The 22,943-nt window shown below is 44.4% G+C and overlaps 1 long non-coding RNA gene across 4 annotated transcripts; it reads right to left on the bottom strand.

The window, feature by feature from the left end:
* Positions 1-1,173: 1,173 nt before the first annotated feature.
* On the bottom strand, positions 1,174-15,729 carry LOC114622523. Of its 4 annotated transcripts, XR_003711621.1 has the most exons (10): positions 15,679-15,729; positions 12,619-12,736; positions 12,060-12,107; positions 11,689-11,746; positions 6,127-6,194; positions 2,661-2,771; positions 2,385-2,538; positions 2,259-2,277; positions 1,970-2,107; positions 1,174-1,600 (listed from the first exon to the last, which is right to left on the bottom strand). It is a non-coding gene; the product is annotated as an uncharacterized LOC114622523 (long non-coding RNA). The 4 variants fall into 4 exon arrangements; XR_003711620.1 differs by having other exon boundaries at positions 11,689-12,107; XR_003711623.1 differs by lacking the exon at positions 15,679-15,729 and adding an exon at positions 15,403-15,553 and having other exon boundaries at positions 11,689-12,107.
* Between the last annotated feature and the right edge of the window lie 7,214 nt (positions 15,730-22,943).

Consider the following 22,943-nt stretch of genomic DNA (forward strand, 5'->3'; position numbering starts at 1 on the left):
TCAAACCGGACAACTCCCCCACAGTTGTTACTCAGCTACAGCAAGGAGCCGATGGTTCAGGAGCCAATGTCTATGGAACTCAGATGAGGTTTACACTAGTGCCCATCTGGCTCCCAGGCACAAGTGTGGACACAGTCTGAAAAGCCATCTGTCAATTTTCTTAGGACAGGCATTTCTATCCCTCTACCATTCCTCCTACTACACAATCATGCCTTGGCTTGTCACTGCTAAGATCATGGGTAAATGAACATATGCCACAGTCTCTGACCCTTAACCTTACTCATCCACCAGGACCACTAGAAACAGGAAATACATCCCATTATCTCCTTCTCTAGAGTTGCAACATGGGCCACTCACTGGCTAGGATCCAGCACAGGCCTGGTACCACATATGCAAGGTGAAGGTGACCTCCAGCCTTACAGGAAGTCAAGGCGCTGCAGCTCAGAACCAGATTTCATCTTTGGAGCTGTTTCCTGAGGAGTGAGAAGCGCTTCTGTCAGTGAGGACACTGAATGTTTGTACTCACCTTGGAGTTGGTTTTTATTCTTAGAGAAGATTCCTTGGCAGCATGGAGAAGGGTGAGAAGCCCTGGATTCTGGATCTGGGGTGTCAGAAAAGCAAGACAGGATGCTGTCATCAGAACCAGAGTTGTCACTGCAGGGCGACTATGTTCCCCACTGTAGGAGCACAGAAGTGTCAGTCTGCACGCCCAGTTAGGACATCACTTAGCACACAGTAAAGAGGCACTGAGCATTTGTATGGTTGATTTCCACACAGCAGTCCACTGAGCTTCATTGCAGCTGGTTATGGAAGGCGACAGGCTGTAGCATAGAGAGGGCTTTTACCAGAGTCAGGTCCTCTCACTTCCCTGCTTGGTGAACTTCCTTCACACTCAGAGCCTTACAGATTCTTCTTCAGCCTTGAGAATGGTGGCCTCACAAGAAATCCTGACACCCACCCCCACCACCACAAAATGCTCCAAACTGACAGTCAGGGACTCTTTGAAATTACCAACCCCCTCCCAACATCAGGTTCCCTCCATACCGTGAAGGTGGGAGGGATAACTGCTTTCAGATGAGAGGGGTAAGAGAAAACCTATAACGTTTCAATTCACAGTGGAAAACAAGGAACACAAACACCAAAGCCATCTTCAACAACACGAGGAGACATTGGTTTATCAGGACCGAGTTTATGAAGTAAGAACATGGGAGGAAGGACGGCCAGCAAGAGCGGCTGCAGTGAAGGCTGCCTTAGAGACCATGAGGAACAGACCCCAACATGGGCAGAGGGGGCGGGGTTCTGGGGTGAGGAGACTCCAGCATGGAGGTGGGGGTTGGGGTGATGCTGAGGGGAGCAGACCCCAGCATGGAGGCAGGGGCGGGGGACACTGAGGGGAGCAGACCCCAGCCTGGAGGTGGTGGAGGGGGTGATAAGGAGAGCAGACCCCAGCATGGAGGCAGGGTTGGGAGGGTGGGAGCTGTTGGGGAGGGGGGAAGATGCTGAGGAGAGCTCAGGTCCAGGTCCAGCTCCAGAGCACTAAGGCTAAAGAATGCTAAAGGCTTCCACTGGGTATTCTCCTGACCCTGGTGAAGCCATGGTGCTATGAAATACAATCGAAACAAAAGAAAACAATAAAACAACCAAACAACAACAACAAAAGATTACAAGCAAATGAGAAACCTTGGGACTAGGGACTTGAGGAATCTGACATTCTTTTGTTTTGGGCTTATTTTATTTATTTATTTATTTATCTATTTATTTATTTACACTCTCAATTTTATTTCCCCTGCCAGTCTACCCTCTGACTGTTCCACATCCCATACCTCCAACCCTGTCTCCGTGAGGCTGTTCCCACTCCCCAACCCCCACCCTGCCTGACTTCTAAACTCCCTGGGGCCTCCAGTCTTTTGAGGGTTAGGTACATCATCTCTGATTGATCACAGACCGGGCAGTCCTGTGCTGTACATACGTTGGAGGCCTCATATCAGCTGGTATATGCTGCCTTTTTGGTGGGACCTGACGTTCTTGAGCTCTTTCTGCCTCATACAGAAAGGCTGAGCTCAATTCAAGAGATGGAAGACACTTTTTATGAGATACCAAACCACAGCTGTATAAAAGAAAAACAAGTGAAAACTTAGGCAAGTCCATCCAGGAGGAAGAGGGAGGCTCCCAACCATCACGAGCACTCACACATGCATGCATATTGTCATCCCCTTGAGAAGAAGCCCAATATCAAAGACAAAATCCGAATCGCATACCTAGAGCAATAGTGGAATCCTTAGAAAACATAAGAAAGAAGATGCCATGGTTGAAAACTGGAGGCAGTGTCCAGCCAAAGACAACCAATAGTAATCAATTAATCAATCAATCCAATTCTTTCTTACCTCTAGGTAGCAAAGTCTCCCAAACCTTCAATAACTGGATTCTTCTCCAGGCTTCCTCTGTCCCAGGACTCACAGCTAGACCTCGGTGCTCAGAGGTGCATGATGGTAACTTAGTGCAACCTTAAGGTGTGTGCTAAATCCGTGATGATTTGTCCTGTGTGCCATGAACAACCCATTTCTTTTTCAAATTTCACAAGCAAAATTCCCCTGACACTGCTTATTTGGCTTTCTTTTCTGTCAAGGAACAATTATCACAATGAGCTTATAGTTGCTTACGCGTATCTCCTGGCAATGGCAACAGATACTGTTTCATGTGTGATGAGACCTTTGTACCAAGGCGAAGGGCTTCCCAGATGGTCTTCCTTGTCAGCTACTCCTCAGTCTTTCCTGTATTGACACATTAAGCATCACATCTCATGACAAACCTGAGTGGTGGCCTCAGCCAACTGACGACATGCAGTACTGTGAGGGGATCCAGGGTTGAGGGTTCTGAGACACCCACCTGACCAATAGCTCTGATACAGAAACCACTCACTGAAGGCATTGGGAGATGATCAAGATTACTCCAGCTTTGATCACCTTTGCCTAAAACCAGGGAAGCCAAGCAGGTCAAGGCCACAGGTGTTGATTTCCAAGCCTTCTCTTGTGTGTGCATGCTGAAAACACCCAGGGATGCAACTCGCTTGCACACGTTTTTTTTATCTCACCAATGAGGTCTGAATGTTTAAAGGAGGCCATGGTAAACTTCACTCCTTAGCAGCTGGAGCATCTTTCACAAAAACACGAAGAGCCGGTGCTGGAGAGTTGGCTCAGCAGTTAAGATCACTTGCTTCTCTTGCAAAAGACCAGAGTTCAGTTCCCAACACCTATGCCAGTGGCTCACAATCCCCTGTCCCTCCAGGAGATCCATCACCCTCTTAGACTGAGCCACCTCAGTCACTATACTCATATGCACATACCCACATAGAGATACGCATAGACATAATTAAAAATAAAGCAAAAATTTAAACAAGCAAAAGGTACACATGACTGACTGATGAAACACAGTGAAGCCACAGGCTGACTCGTGTATACAGAAATGCTCCAAATTCAGGACTCTGTGCAAGCTATTATAACCCATTTTAATGGTCCATAACATTTCAGGTGCTCATTCATGGCCTTACAATATTCCCCTCATGTGCTTACAAGTGATGCCCCAGAGTGATTTAAATCATGCACACCAGGGTTACTGTGTCATGTATCATGTTGTGTGTGTGCATCAAAGTATATGTACACGCATACAATGCACAGGATAAATCTAGGAGAATATTTGAGGATAAATATTATGAAACCTAATAAGATTGTACAATTCAGTGGTACTGAACATTCTGTTTTCTTAACGGACCAGTCTCGCTGCAGAGTAGAGAGCAAAATGCAAAAGTAAGGAGTTGCCACGCAATGGCTAACTTCGATTGTCAACTTAACACCCACACCTAGCATGAAGGATTTTGGGTTAAAGAATTGCCTCCATCAGATTGGCCTGTAGGCATGTCTGTGGGTCATTTGCTTGTTTGCTAATGGGTGTTTGAGGAGCACCCACTGTGAGTGATACCTAGGCAGGTGGGCCTGGGCTACATAAGTAGTAGAGCAAGCCAGTGAGCAGTATCTCCCCATGGTTTCTTTTCAATCTCCTTCCTTGAGCCCCTGGTCTGGCTTCCCTCAATGATGCACTGTAACTGAGAGGATTGAATAGACCCTTTCATCTCCAGGTTGTTTTTGGCCACTATTTTATCACAGTATCAGAGAAGCAAATTAGGACACCTTATAACAGTTGACAGTGAAGTAATATATAAGGTATGATTGTATGAATAAGGTGATTGTATGTATGACCGCCAGTGCTCTCGGCCACAGGAAGCCTTCCTTCAGAGAGCCCTGTGTCATCCACAAGGAGGAACACCAGCTCAAGCTTGCCCAAACAGTCTCAGTTAACATGATGTTACCAAGCAATGGCCCTCCGCCACCTTTGTTAGACAGTGTGCCCATCCTCAGTATAGGAGAAGTCCATGACCTCTTTCAGAGTCCACAGAAAGCACAGTGGCCCCACCTCAGGAGAGGGATAAAACACGGTGCAAACATGTAGAGAGACCTGTGGAGCCGTTCTAATTCTACCCTCCTTGCTAACCTTCACCAGAGCTTGAGAAGATTCTGTAGTGATGGGGGCACCAGTCGCAATGACAATTATTGATGTTAACACCCTCCTTAGGCCTCAGAGTATACTTGCAAAGTCCATCATGGAAAAGCTGCTGAGGGGAGTTGAGAGAACAAGGGAGAGGGAGTGGGGAGTGGGCTTCTGCCACATGAGGCTGTAAAACAGCAGAGTCACTGCAGGATGACAGCATTTGCTCTGAGGATCTTTGGTGTGACTCCAGGTGGGACTGTTTGAACGGTCCCTATGGACCATTTTCCAGTGAGGTAATCATAAGGCTGAGCATGAAGGTTAGGGTGTTGCTGTGAGTAGATAGTTTTATTTAGTCCAGTACTGGGTGGTCTAAACTAAGCCATTTGTATTTCTCAGCCAGTGACTAAAATTGTCCTGTCCCCTGAAGAGTCACTCTTAGCCATCATGAACCACCTCCCTCTAGATGCCTAGGGTGGCTTCCCTCCTCCGAGCTGGAGGTCCTCAGTCAAGCATGACTATCTCAGGGAAGCAGAGCAGAGCCCTGCTACTCCCCCTGCAGTAACACTGCTGTCAATCATGCTCCAGAACTCACAAGCTGGGCTCAGGAGAGACCTCGGCTACAGCCAGGCTAGGTTTCTCTCACCCTCCTGGGTTAGCCTGAGGCCACTCACCCCTAGGATCAACCACCCACAAATGCCAAAGCCACAGACCAAGCGACTCCCAAATAGAGGCAGGGAAGTTGCTCCATAGAAAGTTAAGCTGTGTCCAGAGTCTCCGACACTATAGAACGAGAGACCTATATATCGATGTTATTGTTAATGAATGATGTGGCAAAGGCTTAATCCTAGTGTAAGATTGTGGAACATTGGTGGCTTCAGCGTGCAGAGTCTGGTAGAGGTCTACAGCGGTCCTGGTGTGAATGGGTTGCTGTGATAAAATTCTCTGACAAAAAGCAACTTGGAGGAGGAGAGCGTTTATTTCAACTAACACTTCCAGGACACAGCCCATCATTAAGGGAAGTCGGGGCACAGATTCAAGTAAGAACTTGATCATAGGAACCAAGGAGAAATGCTATTTGCTGGCTCACTCACAGGCAGAGTGGACGCCATGTTAGCCATGACTGTGAGCCAAGCTCACACTTGTTGTTTTCCATAGGGACAAGAAGGGAGACACCTAAGAAAGCCAACATGGCGTTTTTGAAGGGAACATCAAGAAACTGATATTTTCAAAGCAGTTTCTGTGTTCCCATTTAAAGCACATTAAATGAAGTTCTTTCCATCTAAAAGTCAACGTGCTTAATGAACATAGACAATATAAGTGTATTTATTTGAGGGGCATGTGGAGGGAGTAGAGATAGTTCAAGGTTGAATGTCTCCAGGAACGTAGGTTCTTCCACAAGGCCTTGAAAAATTAGTGCCGGGTGGACAGCTGCTGTGAACCACAGGACACACCAACTCTGTCACCAGGGCCTTTCCCACACACCCCATTCTTCCGTTCGCTGCCAGAATGTTCCTCGTGGTTTCCCTTCTACCCCTCCCCACAGTGAGGACCACATGGGAATACCGCAGGAGAGGTGTGACTCACCATTTCAAGCTAACAGCTTCTGTCTTCCGAGCCTTTCCAGAATGCTTCGCTAGTCTGCCTTTCATCACCTGCCAACAACGGGCATGAGCAATACCACGAATGGAGATCATGAGTAAAATGATAGTTGTCCTCAAGATGAGGTAAGCAAATAAAAGTCTGCAGCAATGCCACCAGGCCCTTTGGCTGCTATTGCTCCTGTGTGCCAGAGTCCTACTCCACAGGTGGCTCACATGAGACTGAACGCAAGTTCAGAGCATGCTTCCTAATGGGCCAAGGGGAACCTGGTGATTAACTCAAAATACGCTTTAAAAAAAAAAGATGTCCTTTATACCCAGCGATAGCATAGAGCAAGGGTATAACACAGAAAGTAGAAAATCAGCTTCAATAAAAGGTTGTACACGTCGAGTTTCTCTCTCCCTCTCTCTCTCTCTCTCTGTATGTGTGTGTGTGTGTGTATGTGTGTATGTGTGTGTATGTATGTTATATATGTGTGTATGTCTGTGTATGTGTGTGTATGTATGTATGTGTATGTATGTATATGTATGTGTGTATGTGTGTGTATGTATGTATGTGTGTATGTCTGTGTATGTGTGCATGTGTGTGCATGTGTGTGCATGTGTGTATGTATGTGTATGTGTGTGTATGTGTGTGTGTGCATGTGTGTATGTGTGCATGTGTATATGTGTGTGTATGTGTGTGTGTATGTGTGTGTGTGCTCTTTCATGCACATTTAACACCCATTCTTTATTGCTCCAGCCACTTTCCTGTTCCAGAAATACTATTTAGCCAAATAAATGTATTTGTATTTTTTTTCTTCTGACTGAAACTTAAATCGACGTGAAATCTCTGCAGGAAAGGACTTATCTCTCTGGAATTTCAGATCACCTCTGAAACTACATCTCAGGAAGAATGCTTAGGTTCTCAGTACCAATTTCCTGACATCCAAGTCAAGAACAATGCTGAGGTCTGCTGTCTAAAGACAGATAGATTAAAACAGCGTCCCAGTCAAAGAGCCACAGATCCAAGGGCTGGGGCTCTGATAGGCCCCAGCCTATCAGAAAAAGCCCTGGGGAACAAACAGGCCACAGTACTTTCTGACCGAACAAAGAGTAAATGCTTTGCAAATTTAAAAACTGTTCATAGGAGAACGCTTCCCCATGAGCCTTTTCAAGTATCTTCAATATTATACACTGAAAACAAATAAATCGTGAACACAAGCGGGCTTTTTCTTCTGCATCAGATCCGTTATTTTGTCCCCGTGTTTTGTTCACGAGCTGTAGAAGACATAGCCACCAGCCACCACCATGCAGCTGAATGAGCATTTAGTATTAGTTTCCCTGGATCTTCCCCACCTCTGTGTTTTCTTCTGCTGGGTTGTTGAAAACACCCAAGGCCAGAAAAGACCGATCTCCTTTTCCACACTGCTCCTCACACACACTCTCATCCTTTTCTCCCTGGTAACTCTAGGCAACATGTGTATTTGGAAAGATGCACACAGTGTGTCTACAGCTGAAACCAGAGTGATGATGAGGGCATGTCATGAGGTCTGGTACTGTGGTTTAGGTGAGAATGGCTTCCACAAGCTCATAATTTGAATACCCAGTCTCCCATCGGTGGAACTGTTCAGGAAAGTTAGGATGTGTGGTCTTATTAGAAGTGGTGTGCCACTTTGGTTTCAAAAGATTCGTGCCATTCCCAATGCTTTTTCCCCGCTTCCCACTTGTGTAACAAGATATGCGTTCTTGGCTGCTCTTCCCTCCACTGACATGGACTCTAAGCCTCTGAAACTACAAGCCAAGGCAAATGCTTTCTTCTGTAAGTTGCCTTGCTCATGGGGTTTTGTCACAGCAATAGAATGAAAGCAGGTTCTGTGCCTGTTCTCCCTCCACTGCCCACCTGGGTCTCTGCACCTTTCTTTACTCTCCTCTGCCACACTGTCTTTACAGGTGACACAGGTCATCTTCACGACATAAGTTCTGTGTCTGAGGTCATCCTCTGCCTATGAGCTCAGCTGTTTGAACAGTAAATGCCGATCTTTGAAGTTCCTGCCTCTGCCTCCTTATTCTTGAGGTGTCTGCCTTTCCTTCACTGGTAGGCATGGTCTCTTGGCTTCTGGTTTAGTCCCTATGAGGACTTGTGGCATTTCCTATTGGTGTGATGTTTTGTTTCTTTTGACTCTAGATCTAAAATTGGTAAACCCTAACCTGAGGGCAAAATTCAGACAGCTACTTGATTTTTACAAATTTGAAGAACCAATAAAGGGATTTTTATATTGTACTAATGAATGAAAAAAAATCTAAACAATATCTTGAGACAGATAAAATGTCATGGGAAGTTCAAAGTCAAGTATCTTTGAATTGATTCTTGATCACGAACCACAGATAGGCATTCCAAACAGCTGTCTGTGTGCTGGCAAGGCAGAATAGAGTAACAGTCTCCAATACCCAAAGCTTAGAGCATCAGCATCTGCTCCTGGTCAGGAAAAGCCTGGGGCCTCAGCTATGAAGGACAGCTCCACCCAGGAGGCTCGCTTCTGCTCGGAGCTGTGTGTGAGTTTTCTGAATAAGGTGCCTCTCACACAGCAGCCCACACTAGATACGCCAGACAGGAAGGAGATACAATCCTTCAGGAAATGTTATTGTTCTTCCGTTCATTAAATAAAAGCAGGAGACTAGAAATAAATAGTACCTTGCCAGAAGGTTCTACACCGTCACTTTTCCAAGTCACACGAAATCCTACCCCTCTATAAAACTAATGCTACCTACCGACGGAACTGACAGAATTATTTTGTGCCCCTTTGATTTGTTAAGCTGTTTGCAGTTATAAAACCCCTTCGGCTTCCCTAGGGATGTATCGTTGTCATAAATATACTGTATTCGTGTAAAGTATGTGAGCAAAATGAATAGACTAAGGCATCCCTGAAACATCTTCATATTGGAAACTGGCATTTTCTGATCCAAAGCCATTCATTTTCCTGCTTGTATGTCTGTGGTTTCTGGCTTCTGCCTCATGCAAGAGGCTGGGAACAGGGAGCAGCTGAAGACAGACACCAGCACAAAACACCCTGATCAGCAAGGGTGCAGATCTGTCCTTGTGGTGCTGTGACGCACAGTCTCTCGATATTTTTAGTCATGTTTAGTTGAGAGGTCTTGGGTCTGGAGATATGGCGCAGTGATAAGAGCATTTACTGCATAAAGACAAGGCCTGAGTTCAGGTTCCAGCACCCATGAGAAAGCTACTTCACTACCATGGAGGGTGGAGGCAGGATTGCAAGAGCTTGTTGACCACCACCCTGTTGTAGGAACCCTATGTCAAAAAACAAAAGCGTTATGGAGCCAGATACTTATCCTCCGCTAGCCTCCAATCGTATGTACACCTTCATCCACACCTGTATACACACACACACAGAGAGAGAGAGAGAGACACACACACACACACACACACACACACGTGTGCGCGCGTGCGCGTGCACACACATACACCCCTCAAGCATGCAGCACGGTCACACCACCCACACAGACACACACAAAGGGAGTTCTCGATATCACTAATGTAGTTAACATTCTTTAAAAGCTAGGAGGATGGTGGACACTTTCTCCATAAAGAGACAGTAACTATTTGCAGACATAGATTTATTCAACCTGATTTAGAGAGTAACGGTTACAAGCATCAAAATATCTCACACTGTCCCGAAAAGCATAGGTGGAAAACTCATTGAAACAAATCCAATTGCATTTTGCACAGGGCTCTTGAGCTGAATCCAGCTAGTGGTTTCTGAGAGGTTTGTTGACTGAGGGATCGGGAGTTGTAGGATGCCTGAGGACGACACTAGGATTAACCAACAAACAGCTCTAGTTTTAATCAAAATGTCTCTTTACCTTCTTGAGTGCATGGCAGTGTGACCATGCCAGGAACTGACACAGGGTGCGCGTGTTCCTGCAGGGTTTTACTTCTCTGTAAAGCTTTTTCCTATCCAATTCCTTACAGCTAGAAGAATTCCCTTCCCAGGGAAAGACAATCCTGTTCTCTGAGATTCCCTGCTATGCTCTCGTGAATTCTCTTGTCCCAAAAATGGAGAGCTTTTCACTTAACGCCTAGAACACAATTGACACTCCCACAATACGCACGGCTAACATCAAGCTTGGGCACGCACCCGCATTACTGCTACCGCCAGACCAACTGCGGCTGTAAATTGACACCCACCGATAGACACTCTCAAATGATATCCTCAGAAGTGAACAGCATGCACATGATAAAATAAAAGCAGGACAGTGGCTAGCATGTGATGTGCTGGGCACTTGCCCTGTTCCCTCCCCTTCAGCCGCAGGATGAGTTATAAGAATGTGCAAGGCGAGGCTGTGCCTCAGAAGTGCTGATGTCCCCCCTTACAAACCAGCCAGGAAACATCAGATAATGAGGGGCATTTTGCACCCAGGATACCAATCTAAATAGCTGTTGCTACAAGATAACCTCTTGTGAAACAGCTTGATACAGTTGAGGAGAACAAGAGACCTTAGAATAGTCCACAAGAAGGAAAGAGACCATTTGTTAAATACAACCAACTCCTGGGGTGGCCCTAGAAGGCACAGAACACCCTGTGAAGTTCCAATTTTAGGCATGCAACTAATAAACTTTTAGTATTAAAATAGTGTGTGTGTATGTGTGTGTGTGTGTGTGTCCCCAAAATAGCAGGAATCACTGAAATATGCATTGCTGCTCAGAAATTCAAATATAACTAAGAATCCTCCTGTATCTATACATAAAGCTGGACAATCTTTACATTCCCCAACAAAGAAAATTGCTTCTTTATATCTTCCCCTTGAGGGATACAGGGAGAAGCCTGCATGCTTTGACTGAAATATCAAACTGTACTATAAGAAGAAAGCACTTTGCATGGCCAGTGGTGCAGGGCGCCGCCTCGCCGAAAAGGAGAACGCCACGCTTCAGGATTCTTCTGGCAGCATTTTTATTACAGCTCTTTTAGTGTTACAGCTCTCTTAGATGGTAGTGAGGCGAGGGACCCCAAGCCCCTAAAGCTAGTGGCTTATATAGCGCTTTAGGAGATGTGCCGCACACTCATTGGCTCTTATGATGTCGCCAAATTAGCATACTGGTTTTCGCGCCTTGCGCAGGCACACATTCAAGCAAGGCTCGCAAGAAGAACCAGGAAGCAGGAAACCGGCGCCATCTTCCGATGGCGGACGCGGCTCCTAACACAGTGGCTTGTACACACTATTGGTGGTTCTAAGACTGGCCTGACATGCACAGTGTCACAAGTCTCATTGTATAGAGAAGCACTCTGGAAAATATAACATGTTAACCGTTTTCAAATGATACACAGAATAAGTGGCCGAGTGAATCCCCAAACCAATTTCTATCTGACTATAGAAGCCATGGTGTAGAAATGAGGCCCTTTGTGATCAGCTGGCCCTTTATGCTTCACATTGCACGTTCTGGAGCTTTCTTTCCAAGCAAACATGGCAGCTTCTGTTCTTATTCAAAAGAATCCAGAGTCCTCATAGCCCAAACAAACTGGTGGTAAGAGGTAGTGTGTCATCCTACCTGCTGCACGAGGAAGACCTCCGTCTAGAGCTGGATCAAGATCCACCCACTTGGTGTTCTAGGGGAAAGAGAACAGGAGATTGCTACTGAGCCCTGTGCTGCTGGGAGCTCCACCCACCGATGTACCAAAAGGGGGAGAACAGGAAATACATTCTCTGTATCTGATCTGACCAGTGGGCCAAACGCTGGGTGTACTGAGCATAACAGGAAGCAGAGAGAACTGATTGGAGGTCTAGCCACTGGTGTGCCAAGAAAGAGTGGACAGAAAATTCATGCTGAGTCCTGGGCTGATGAAAGGTCCAACCACTACATGTATCGAGAACAAACAGGAAACCCATGCTGCATCTTGGGTCACTAAGTGGTCCACTCACAGAATGTGCCAAGAAAGTGTGAACAGGAAATCCGTGCTGCACCTTGAGCTGGTGGGAGACCAGAGCAGAAATCAATACGCATGTTCTTTCCACATCAGATGAAGGTAAATACACTAAACCTGGGAGCCACTTTCTGATGACAGAAAATGAAAAGGAAGATAGTTTTCTCCCAAACATGTTTACTGAGAGTGAAGCACAAAGCATATCAGCCCCAGTTCAGTCCAGGTATATTATATTGGTTTCAAAACACTCTGGTCATTTCAGAATTATTTATTGTTTCTTTAGGTGTTTATTGATCCTAGCTTTATATCAAAATCAAACAAAAGCTCTGTTATACTTCAACCCCAGAATTCTTATGAAGCACTCTTGACTACACTGTTCTAATGAAACATTTTAAAAGTACCTTTACAGGTGGGAAATGAGTGTTGAAACTGGTCATGCTTTTAATTCACAGGCGTGCCTTGAATTTTGCTACTGTTAAAAAGTTCATAGCTCTCAGGTGGTGTGGGCATTTGGGTCTGTTTACGAGAGAAGTCTGAAACTCAGAATAGATACCCACTTTTGCCTTTGGTGACCTCAGTTCTTAATGCAAATGCTTCTGCCGCTTGGTGGACCGACGCTGGAGACAGAAAGGAAACCAGGGGCACCATGGTTGAAAGTCAAGGACTCAGGTCAGCCTGAAGAAGAAAACAAAAGGAAGGGAAATGCTTCAGGGAATATTCAGACTACAGCATTCCAGTTGCTGTTAGCAGCTTTCTCTATTGTGTTCCAGCACCACGACCTTTGTCATCTTCCCAAGAGGCTCATGTAAAATCACAACATGTTCATGATTTATTCTTGGCTGGGTTCTAAAGGTCATGGTCCTTAGAAAAGGCTTATTGGACAGTCCAGCATTGTGTCCAGCTGCTCTCTCTGAGTCCCTCTGTGCCCATTCATCTCTGTGCTTCACCAAAAATAAGGTAGCCCAGGGGAAGGAGTGCAGCATGCTCTCTGGGCTCACAGGTGGGAGACTGTTTGAAATTACCTTGTGAAATCTATCTATTCAGGAGAGAGGACAGACATCTCTCCAAGAAACAAGAAGTCATCAAAGATGAAATGAAGCGTTGTTCTCGATGAAGCTATTGCATCAGAGACACACATATGTCCACTTCATGTTTTGGGAGTTGTGCAATTTTATTTTCATTCGAGGAAGGCCACTTTAGAATGTTTAATTTGAATGAAACAGGGTAGATATGAGAGAGAAAGCCAGCTGACTTGCAAGGAATGATACCAATTCTAGGATGGGAAGTCATCTAGGCTGCTCACTGTATGAAGACTAAAACATCAGTATATGGGAAGATTACATGGCATCCACAATTACGTGTGAAACTCAAAGTAGTGAAAATAGTTATCTGGTAACAAAGCAAATGAACAGAGTAAAGAGGAAAAGCCTCACAGTCATCTCCACTGATCCAGCAGAAGCATCTCAGCACTCTTGGATGATAACCCCTTAAACGGGGAGTAAAAGGAAGCAACACTGCCGTAGATACAAAGTCATGGGGAACACTAGGCTCCACAGTAAATGGCTTTCATATTACAAATTAATGAAGAGTGTTCATTCTTGCCGTTTTTTGTTAACATAGAAATACAAGTTTTAGCCAGAGTAACTAACTAAGCAAGAAAATAAAGGCACACAAACTGGGCAGGGAAAAGTAATATGACACATGCTCTCAGATTATACAATGTTGTAAATACCACATACACACACACACACATGAAGCTGTTTGAGCACACACACATCTTCACATACACACACACACACACACACACATACATATTGTAGAGATTACTGAATAACTTCAGCAGACAGGATATAAAACTAACACACAAAATGTAGTGTCATTTTTGTGCAATAACAGTGGGTAACTCACATAGAAATTAAGAAAATGGGGCTGGAGAGACAGCTCAGAGGTTAAAAGCACTGCCTGCTCTTCCAGAGGCCCTGAGTTCAATTCCCAGCAACCACATGGTGGCTCACAATTGTCTGTAAAGGAATCGGAAGCCCTCTTCTAGTGTGTCTGAAGACAGCTACAGTGTACTCACATATATAAAATAAATAATTCTTTTAAAAAGAAGACAGAGATTAAGAAAACATTTCCTCTTGCCACATAATAGAATAATTTGAATAAATTTTTCACAATAATGATCAATTTATATACATAAAACTACGAAACATTGCTGAAATAACCAAAGAAGACATAGATAGTATGCTAGATAGTGCTTTGGGTTTTTTGTTCATTCGTTTGTTTTTGTTGTTGTTTTCCCATCTTGGTTCAAACTACAGCATTTGAAAGGAGAGAACCTTAACTGAGAAAATGTCTTCATCAGGCTGGTCCATAGGTAAGACTGTGGGGCATTTTCTTGATTGATGATTGACATTGGAGAGCCCAGCCCACTATGGATGGTACCACTCCTAGGCAAGTGAGCTCAAGTTATATAAGAAAGCAAACTGACCAAGTCATAAGATGCAAGTCAGTTAGCAGCACCCCTCCGTGGTTGCTACTTCACTTACTGCCTCCTGGTTCCTGCTCTGCTTGGGTTCCTGCCCTGCTTGAGTTCCTATCCTGACTTCCCTCCATGAAGGACTGTGATTAGTGATACAAAGTCCAATTGAAATAGTTACTTTGATCCTGAAGTTGACTTTGGCCATGCTGTTTTATTGCAGTAATAGAAAGCAAACAAGTACAGAGAGGAAGCCATGCTGTGCTCAAAAATGAAATAAGCTATGAGCCCAGAAATAGACTATGGTGTATATGGCCAAAAGATTTCTAATAAGAACACTAAGAGCACACATCGAAAAAACAATCATCTTTTCTCAAAAAAGAGTAGTTGGGGAAATTGTATAATCACATGGGGGGAATGAAATTAGACCCTTAACTTACATCAGATATAAAAGTCAAATATATAGTAAAATATAAGACCTGAGGCTATAAATCTTATAGGAAGCCTCAAGACTTGAGTTTGACCTTTATTTATTTTGTTTCTCTGTTTTTGGTTGTTTGTTTATTATGTGACACCAAAGGCACAGGCAAAAAATGTGACCTGAACAACATGATTACATCCAACATAAAAAGTCTTGAAGATCTATCGAAGCCATCAAAACACAGTGAGGGATTTGCAAATTTACACTCAAGAAGAGTACATATCTGGAATATATGAATTTACTCTGAGAGAGGGTCCAAACCTGGAAAACAAGAATCTACTCTCACAAAGGGTCCACATCTGGAATATGTGAAAAGCTCAGTAACTCAGTGATAAAAACTGAACTCCAGTTTCAAAGTGAGCAAAGACCTTAGGTGCGTACCTGTAGGAGTGCTATTTAGAAAACAGTGCCTGATCCAGTTTGTTCCTAGGCAGCTGCCATGTTCCCGCTCTGCTCCTCAGCTCTGACCAGGGCTCTGGCTAGCTAGATGCACAGGCCCTGGCACCCACGAGATGCCAGTGTGGAGGATGGCTCTGCCTCATTCCCTGGTAGAAATGAGACTCTTAAACCTTAATGATTATCTAAAGGGTTTATATATTTAGAAATGTTCAATCAAAAAGATGCCCACACAACTAGAGTTGTTACCCAATATCTAACCTTTTGATAGAAGTTACTACCCAGGACAGCTTTCTACTCATCCGTGGTTCTCCATAGTTGATAGACTCCTCCTTCTCCTCCCCTTCTTCTCTCTTTCCCCTCCCCTTCCTGGTTTTCTCCCCTCCCTTTCCTCTCTTCTTCTCCCAGATCCACCTCCTCTCCTACTGCCTAATTACGGAGCTCCACTGCAAATACAATGTAGCAGAATAAATATCCTGCTATGTGTCCCCACCGAGAGCAAGGTGACCTTTCTGTTTCTGTAGAGACTGCCACTGGAATTTTGCTGGCAGTTGCACTGAGTCTAAATTGTTTTTGGTGTCCTTTTCACAATATTGACTTCTCTGATCCATTAGCACAGGTTGAGTGGGATCCTCTCTACCTTCCAGTTTTCCTTGATTTCTTTCTTCAGTGTTTTAAATTCTTCATTGTAGAGGTCTTTTACATTCATAGTTAGTTTTGTATTACTACTGCTGCTGCTGCTGCTGCTGCTACTACTGCCACTGCTACTGATGTTGTAAGTGGGATTCCTTCCCTGGGGTCCTTTTCATCATGACTGTCATGAACACTTAGGAAGGCTATTGACTTTTGTGCATTAATTAGTTTTGTTACATGCCACTTTAACAAGTGAATAAATAAATAAAACTTTCAAGAGTTTTCTGATAAGGTCCTCAGGGTCTCCTATGAATAGATTCCTGTCATCTACAAACAGAGAAACTTAGACCTCTTCCTTTCCTGTTTGTATTCTCTTGTTTGCTTCTCTTGTATTGTGGTACCTAAGACTTCAAGAGCTAAATAAGAGTGTAGAACACGGACCCTGTTCTTGTCCTTGCCTTTAGTGGAAATGCTTTGAGTCCCCCCAAATAGAATGGGCAAAGGACTTGAATAAATGGTTCTACAGGAAGGAGCACACATTGATAAACATCTGCTCAATGTCATGCACTATTGTGGAAACACAATCCAAACCACAGGCATTCTCTTACGGTTATTAGAATGGCTGTGAGGAGAGAAGCACAGAACAGCAAGCTCTCAGAGGATGCAGAGAGCTTGGACCTCTGTGTCTTGTTGGGAGATGTGAAATGTTGCAAATGCTGACATTTTTTAATGACAGGATGAAGTTTTCCCAAAGTGTCAAAAATGGTATTTATAAATTCCATTGGATAAAGTAACAACCTCATCTTCATTACAAGGTCCCCTTCAAATACTGGAGGTCAGGCCTCTATCCCCGCCTTCACAAGGTTAGAATTGCCACAGCCCTTCTATACTTAGAGAAGGGAGGAGATGTCAGAGGCAGCCCTGCTTACACACTGAAGGCCTAAAATCAGCCATAGGCCTAAAATCAGCAATAGGCCTGTCATACATGCATGCTAACACCAAGTCTTGGGTCTCAGTGGAAAAACATTGAAACAGATGGCTATAAGCTACAGGCAGCTTTTGTGGAAATTTACAAGCCTGAGTAGTCATAGACATTGTAAATAGGTAGCCTGGGCAGACAATACCAACTTAGATAAGGACAATCGAGTCATAGGCAGAGTCATAGTGACTTGTCCCCTGAATCTTCATCCAGCTGATACCCGGTTCTGATGATATCTGTATTCCCCCTGATCACCCACACTCCAGTGTCATTCCCTTCCTCACATCCTGCCTTTCTGTGTTTATAACCCCTGTGTGAATGAACTACGATTTGAGAAAAAATAAATTAAATAAATAAATGAATAAATAAATAAATAAATTCCATTGGAGACATGTACAACAGAATTGAAGGACCTCAAAGAAATATTAACATAGTCATACTTTTTGCAAAAGAACTTACAGTAGCCAAGAGCTGGGAGCATCTCTAACTTCCATTAACAGGTGAAGGAATAAAACAAAGCTCTCTACCACAGCAATGTACATCACTCAGTCTTAAAGATAAGGGTGGCTTTCACAGGAAGCAAGGCAGATGAAGTCAGAGGTGCTGGCAGACAGGGAGACAGCAGTCATGCAGTTCCCACTTAGCAAGATGAGGTGTGACAAATGCTGGATGAGCTTTTGCTTTAGCAAAGGCAGGGACAGAAAGCCCCAGAGCCTGAGCTAGCAGGATGGGTTGGTGTGTAAGGGGATTTGTTATGAGCCTGACGACCTGAATTTGATCCTTGGGACCCACATGATAGAAGGAGAGAACCAAGTTCTGCAGCTTGTCCTTTGACTTACACACACAGACACACACACACTATCACATGTGTGTCCCCACATACACTATTAATTAATTGATTAAACTTATTTAAAAGAAAGCTGAGGATGTGGGCAAGGCTTAGCTAATGCAAATGGTTCTTTGTACTAGAAGAGTTGGGAGGCTGGAAGACCATGGAAATGGTGGGACAAGAATCGTAGCGGTGACTGCACAGTCATGTGACTGATGACTGAACAGTCATGTGACCACAGGCACCCACTTGGCAGTGTCCAGGAAACTCCCATTTGTAAACCTTCTATCTACATGGACTGCTCATGAATAAGACAGCACGGACCACAGTGGGACAGGCTGGGTACTGTCATCTTGGTGCAATCTGACCTTAGTTAGGAGCTAGATGGTGTACCCCAAGTAGGCCATATTTGTAGAAACTCAAATGTTGGTGGGTTTAGAAGCAAAGCCATGGCTTCTCCACCTGCCACACATCTGACAATGCCAAGGACAAACCAAACATGTAGATTCAAGGACTTTCTCAGTCAATAGTAGCAGACAAATTTAAACACACACTGTGAGTAAATAACCTATATTGTTATGAAGCAGGCAGCTCATAGTTCTAGAAGGGCACAGACAGGACCCAGTAAGCCAGATAGAAGATGGCATCTTCTACACAGCAGGTGTGGCCTGCTGCCAACACTTTCCTATCACCTGACTGACTGGTAAAAAGAACTTCAGTCCTGTCTGAGCATTAGTGTTGCCCTTTAGGAGAGACAGTCTATCCCATGCCCTCACAGATAGCTCAGGTAGTCCAGAATAGTGCCATCTAGAAACATCTGCTTCCCAAGGAGGCAACATGCAGTAGTGCCGAGCAGCTGTCCGAAATGGAATCTGGAGCAAGGTGGGGCTGGAGCCAATTCCAGGGAAGGATCTGGATCAAGGGAGAGCTAATGTAGGATCTAACACAAGCTTATCACAGAACACTCAGCCACTTGAAGCTGCTACAACTCAGACCTCAGCATGCGCTTGTACAATTACTGTAACATTGGCAATAAAAGAGGACTTTCTGCTATGAGATATTACACTGATGAACAGAGCTTCAGCTGTCCTATTGAGGGAATGCATGAGCTGGAGAGACAGATGGCTCAGTTGGTAAAGTGCTGGCCATGAATGCTTGAGGACCCGAGTTCAGTGCTCAGTATCCATGTAAGAACAAGCTGGGCGTGGCATCTTGTACTTATAATCTCAATGTTGGCAAGCTCCCATGCACTGAGAAAGTTTGTCTCAAAAGCAAGGTAGACAGCAACTGGAGAATGTCACCAGAGGTTGACTTTTCACACACACACACATACACTCATATCATTGCACGGATACTAATATCATTTGAACACACACACACAAGGAAAGAGAGAGACGAAGAAGAAGAGGAAAGAGGAAGAGGAGGAGGGGTGGTAGAGAAGGAGGAGGAGAAGAAGGAGAGACACGCATGAATCAATACAATGTCAATAAATTTAACATCTCTCCAATGACCTTGGCTCAAATGAACTACACGCATCTGTACCACCAAGGCAGGAAGCTAGGCTCTAGCACAAGAACCTGGATGGGAGAACTTGGTGACTAAATCTATACCCGAGGTGGTCTGCTGCCGCTCATTGACATGACTCAAATGGATTTGGGGCTATAAATTCTGCAAATGTTTTTTTTTTTCTCTTCTGATCTCCTTACCATGTGGTTTTCCCTGAACCCAGTTCTAGTCCCACTGCTATTACCTCTCCCTGGAACTCTCAGGCTACTGTGTGCCTGCCTGGACCCATAAAAGGCACCTACCTCACTGTGCTGGTAAGCTTTTTGACAAATTAACTTCAGACACCTGGAAAGAAGAAATATCAATTGGGAGACTGCCTCCATCAGATCGACTTTGTGGATGTGTCTCTGAAACATATTTTTTATTGATGATGGTGTAAAAGTGCCCAGCCCACAGAGGGCGGGGCCATCTCTGGGCAAGTAGTCTCAAGAAGTATAAGAAAAGGCACCAAAAGAGAGACAGAGAAAGGGTCTCTGCTTCAGCGCCTGCTCTGCTTCAGGGTCTCCTCAATAATAGACCATGGTATGGAAGTTCAGTTCATAAAACTCTCTTCAGCTTGCTTTTAGTCAGTGTTTTGTCACAGCAACAGAGAAGCCAACTAGGACACTAATGGTTCCACTGAGGTATTTACAAACTGTTGATTTGTGACTTTCTCTGTTCTGTTACTACAGAGACTTTGGAGGACTACTTCCACATTGGAATGAGAAATTTAGAATAACCTAAATCTATGTTCCCAGGCCTTGGTCACTCCTATGTGGTTCCAGAATAAACTATCTCTTATCCTGTTTTTGCGTTGACACACCCTACCCCACGAGGGGCATGGGAGTTATCACTGTCAGCTTTATAAGAAAATTACAAGCCAAAGAGCAACACGAGGTCTGAGACCAAACAGAAAGCCAGTTGTGAATGTGTCAGACTACTTTTGAGGCCTGCAGACATGGGTGACCTCAGAAGTCCTCCCACGTTCTAAGTAGAAATCCAACAATGATCTTTTCATGGCTTTGGTAAAGTGAGATTTGGGAGCGATTGTTCCTAAAACTCTATCATGACAAAGACCACCTCCACCGGAGAAAGCTCTGACAGAGCTTTGTGCAGGTGAGACAAATAATCCCTCCAGAGCCAGACAGCTTCCTCTCTCACCTACCAGGACACTGGAGCCATTGGAGCTATGAGGAGAAATGGCATAACACTGGGGCAACTGGGGCAATCTCAGCTTCAGGTACAAACCTTGATATGCTGAGATCTTGTTGAAAGACTGTTGGACGCTCTATTCACTTTCTCACAGCAAGTTTGCCAAAACCAACATGCCCTATCCAAGAGTCCCTCAGAGGGGATAAAACCAGAGAATCTCAAGGCCAGGGAAGAGACAACTAGAAAAATACTAGATGGTTCTGAGATCCATAGTATCATAGTATCATAGTAGCCACAGCTACTGTGGGCATACCCATAGTCCAGCTATGGCCAGATGGACCAAATCTTCACCTGAGACCCTGTCTGCATCCTCATCTTCCTGTCCTCTAACACAAAAGCCTGGAGAGGAGCTGTTATTAGAGCCAGATGTGGGGAAAGGCAGATGCTAGAGTTATCAGATAGAAACTTAAATGTGTGATTTGCTCATTAAGAGCTCTAATGGGCCAGGGTCTTAAAGCATAAGTCAGAACAGATCATTGTTAACAGAGACACTAAAAGAGTCTAAAAACAGAATCAGAAGAAACTAAAAACATCAGACAAGAGCTTTTAGAAGGTTCCTGAATGGGTCAGAAGCATGAAAACCAATGGGCAGTGGAAAGTCAACAGAAGCTGTTCAGGCTGAAACATGCAGCTAAGATAAAGGAAACGCACAGAGCAGAACATCAGATCTAGTTGCTTCAGCAGTGTAAGCCACACGAGACTGTCTGAGAAGGAACTTAACATGGAAATGACCAAAGTCTTCCCAAAATCAAACCACTGAGAGAGGGTGTTCAGAGAACCCAAAATGAAATAAACATATCAAAGCTACAAACTGAACCTCACCCACTTCCAACACACCACAGTCAACCCAAGGGATGCAGAAGACAATGGAGAGATGCTGTTGGACATAGAACTGAGGAATCCTAACCACAGATGGCACAGGAAGAGACAGTTCATGAGAGATGATTGTATAGAGAAGAAAGCAGAGGGAGATGGTGATGGTCTGTATATTCTTGGCCCAGGGAGAGGCACTATTAGGAGGTGTAGCCTTTTTGAAGTAAGTGTGTCACTGTGGACATGGGCTGAACAGCTGCCTGGGAGCCAGTATTCTGCTAGTAGCCTTCAGATGAAGATGGAGAACTCTCAGTTCCTTCTGTACCATGCCTGCCTGGATGTTGCCGTGTTCCCACCTTGATGATAGTGGACTGAATTTCTGAACCTGTAAGCCAGCCCTAATTAAATGTTGTCCTTTATAAGACTTACTTTGGTCACAGTGTCTGTTCACAGCAGTAAAACCCTAAGACAGAGGTGTTTGAAAGGAAAAAAAGTATTTCTTGGCAGTTGTCACAGGATCTTACAGCCTGAGCTGATCTCTAAAACCTGCATGGTGGAAGAAGAGAGCCAACTCCCACAGGCTCTCTGACCTCCACGACCTCCACAAGCTTCAGCACGCATGCCTCATAAGTAAATAAGTACAGGTAAAATATTAGAAAAAAAGAAAAGCTGCTGGGCAGTGGTGGTGCACGCCTTTAATCCTAGCACTTGGGAGGCAGAGACAGGCGGATTTCTGAGTTCTAGGCCAGCCTGGTCTACAGAGTGAGTTCCAGGACAGCCAGGGCTACACAGAGAAACCCTGTCTCGGAAAAAAACCAAAAAACAAACAAAAAAAAAGAAAAGAATTATCTAAATTCACTAAAGAGTACTGATTTTGAATTTGATATGAAATAAAATTGTCCTTCAAAGCTAAGATGCAAAGGCTTTCTCTCAGTCTTATTGAATCACAGAACAAGACATACAGCTAGCTATGAAGGTGAAGGGAAAACTCATGGGGAGAAGCAAGGTTGGCAGGGACGGTAGACAAGAAAGGTTAGAGTGAACAGTGTATATTCAATATGCATACCAGATTGTCTAAAAATAAATTTAATTAATAACAAACCAACTAATAAAATTCTAAAATCAGAGGAATATCATCAATAGCCCTGTGCTCTCCAGAAGACATTAAAATATTCATCCAGATTGGCACTAGAGGAATAAAATAAGAAAACTAAGATAACTAGAATTACATTCAGGAACACGTTTTAGAATCAAGATTCCAACAGATGTTAAACCAAGAGCCCCGTTGCAGGGCCTGGAAAAGGGATGCAACTCTGGAACAGCTCCATAGCATCCTCCCAGGACAAAGCAGCCGGGGGCTCAGCTGGGAACTGTGCCAGGACCACACTTTGCAACACCACGGAGAAAAGGCACCTTGGATAATCAGCACGCACTGAGGCTACATGGTGACGTCAAGGGAAGTGAGCGGTGGAGGTCAGGCTTCCTGCTCTTGTAGTAGCAGTTCATTTATAAAGA

The sequence above is a fragment of the Grammomys surdaster genome, unplaced genomic scaffold (genome assembly GCF_004785775.1).
Source record: "Grammomys surdaster isolate TR1022 unplaced genomic scaffold, NIH_TR_1.0 189, whole genome shotgun sequence".
Lineage (NCBI taxonomy): Eukaryota > Metazoa > Chordata > Mammalia > Rodentia > Muridae > Grammomys > Grammomys surdaster.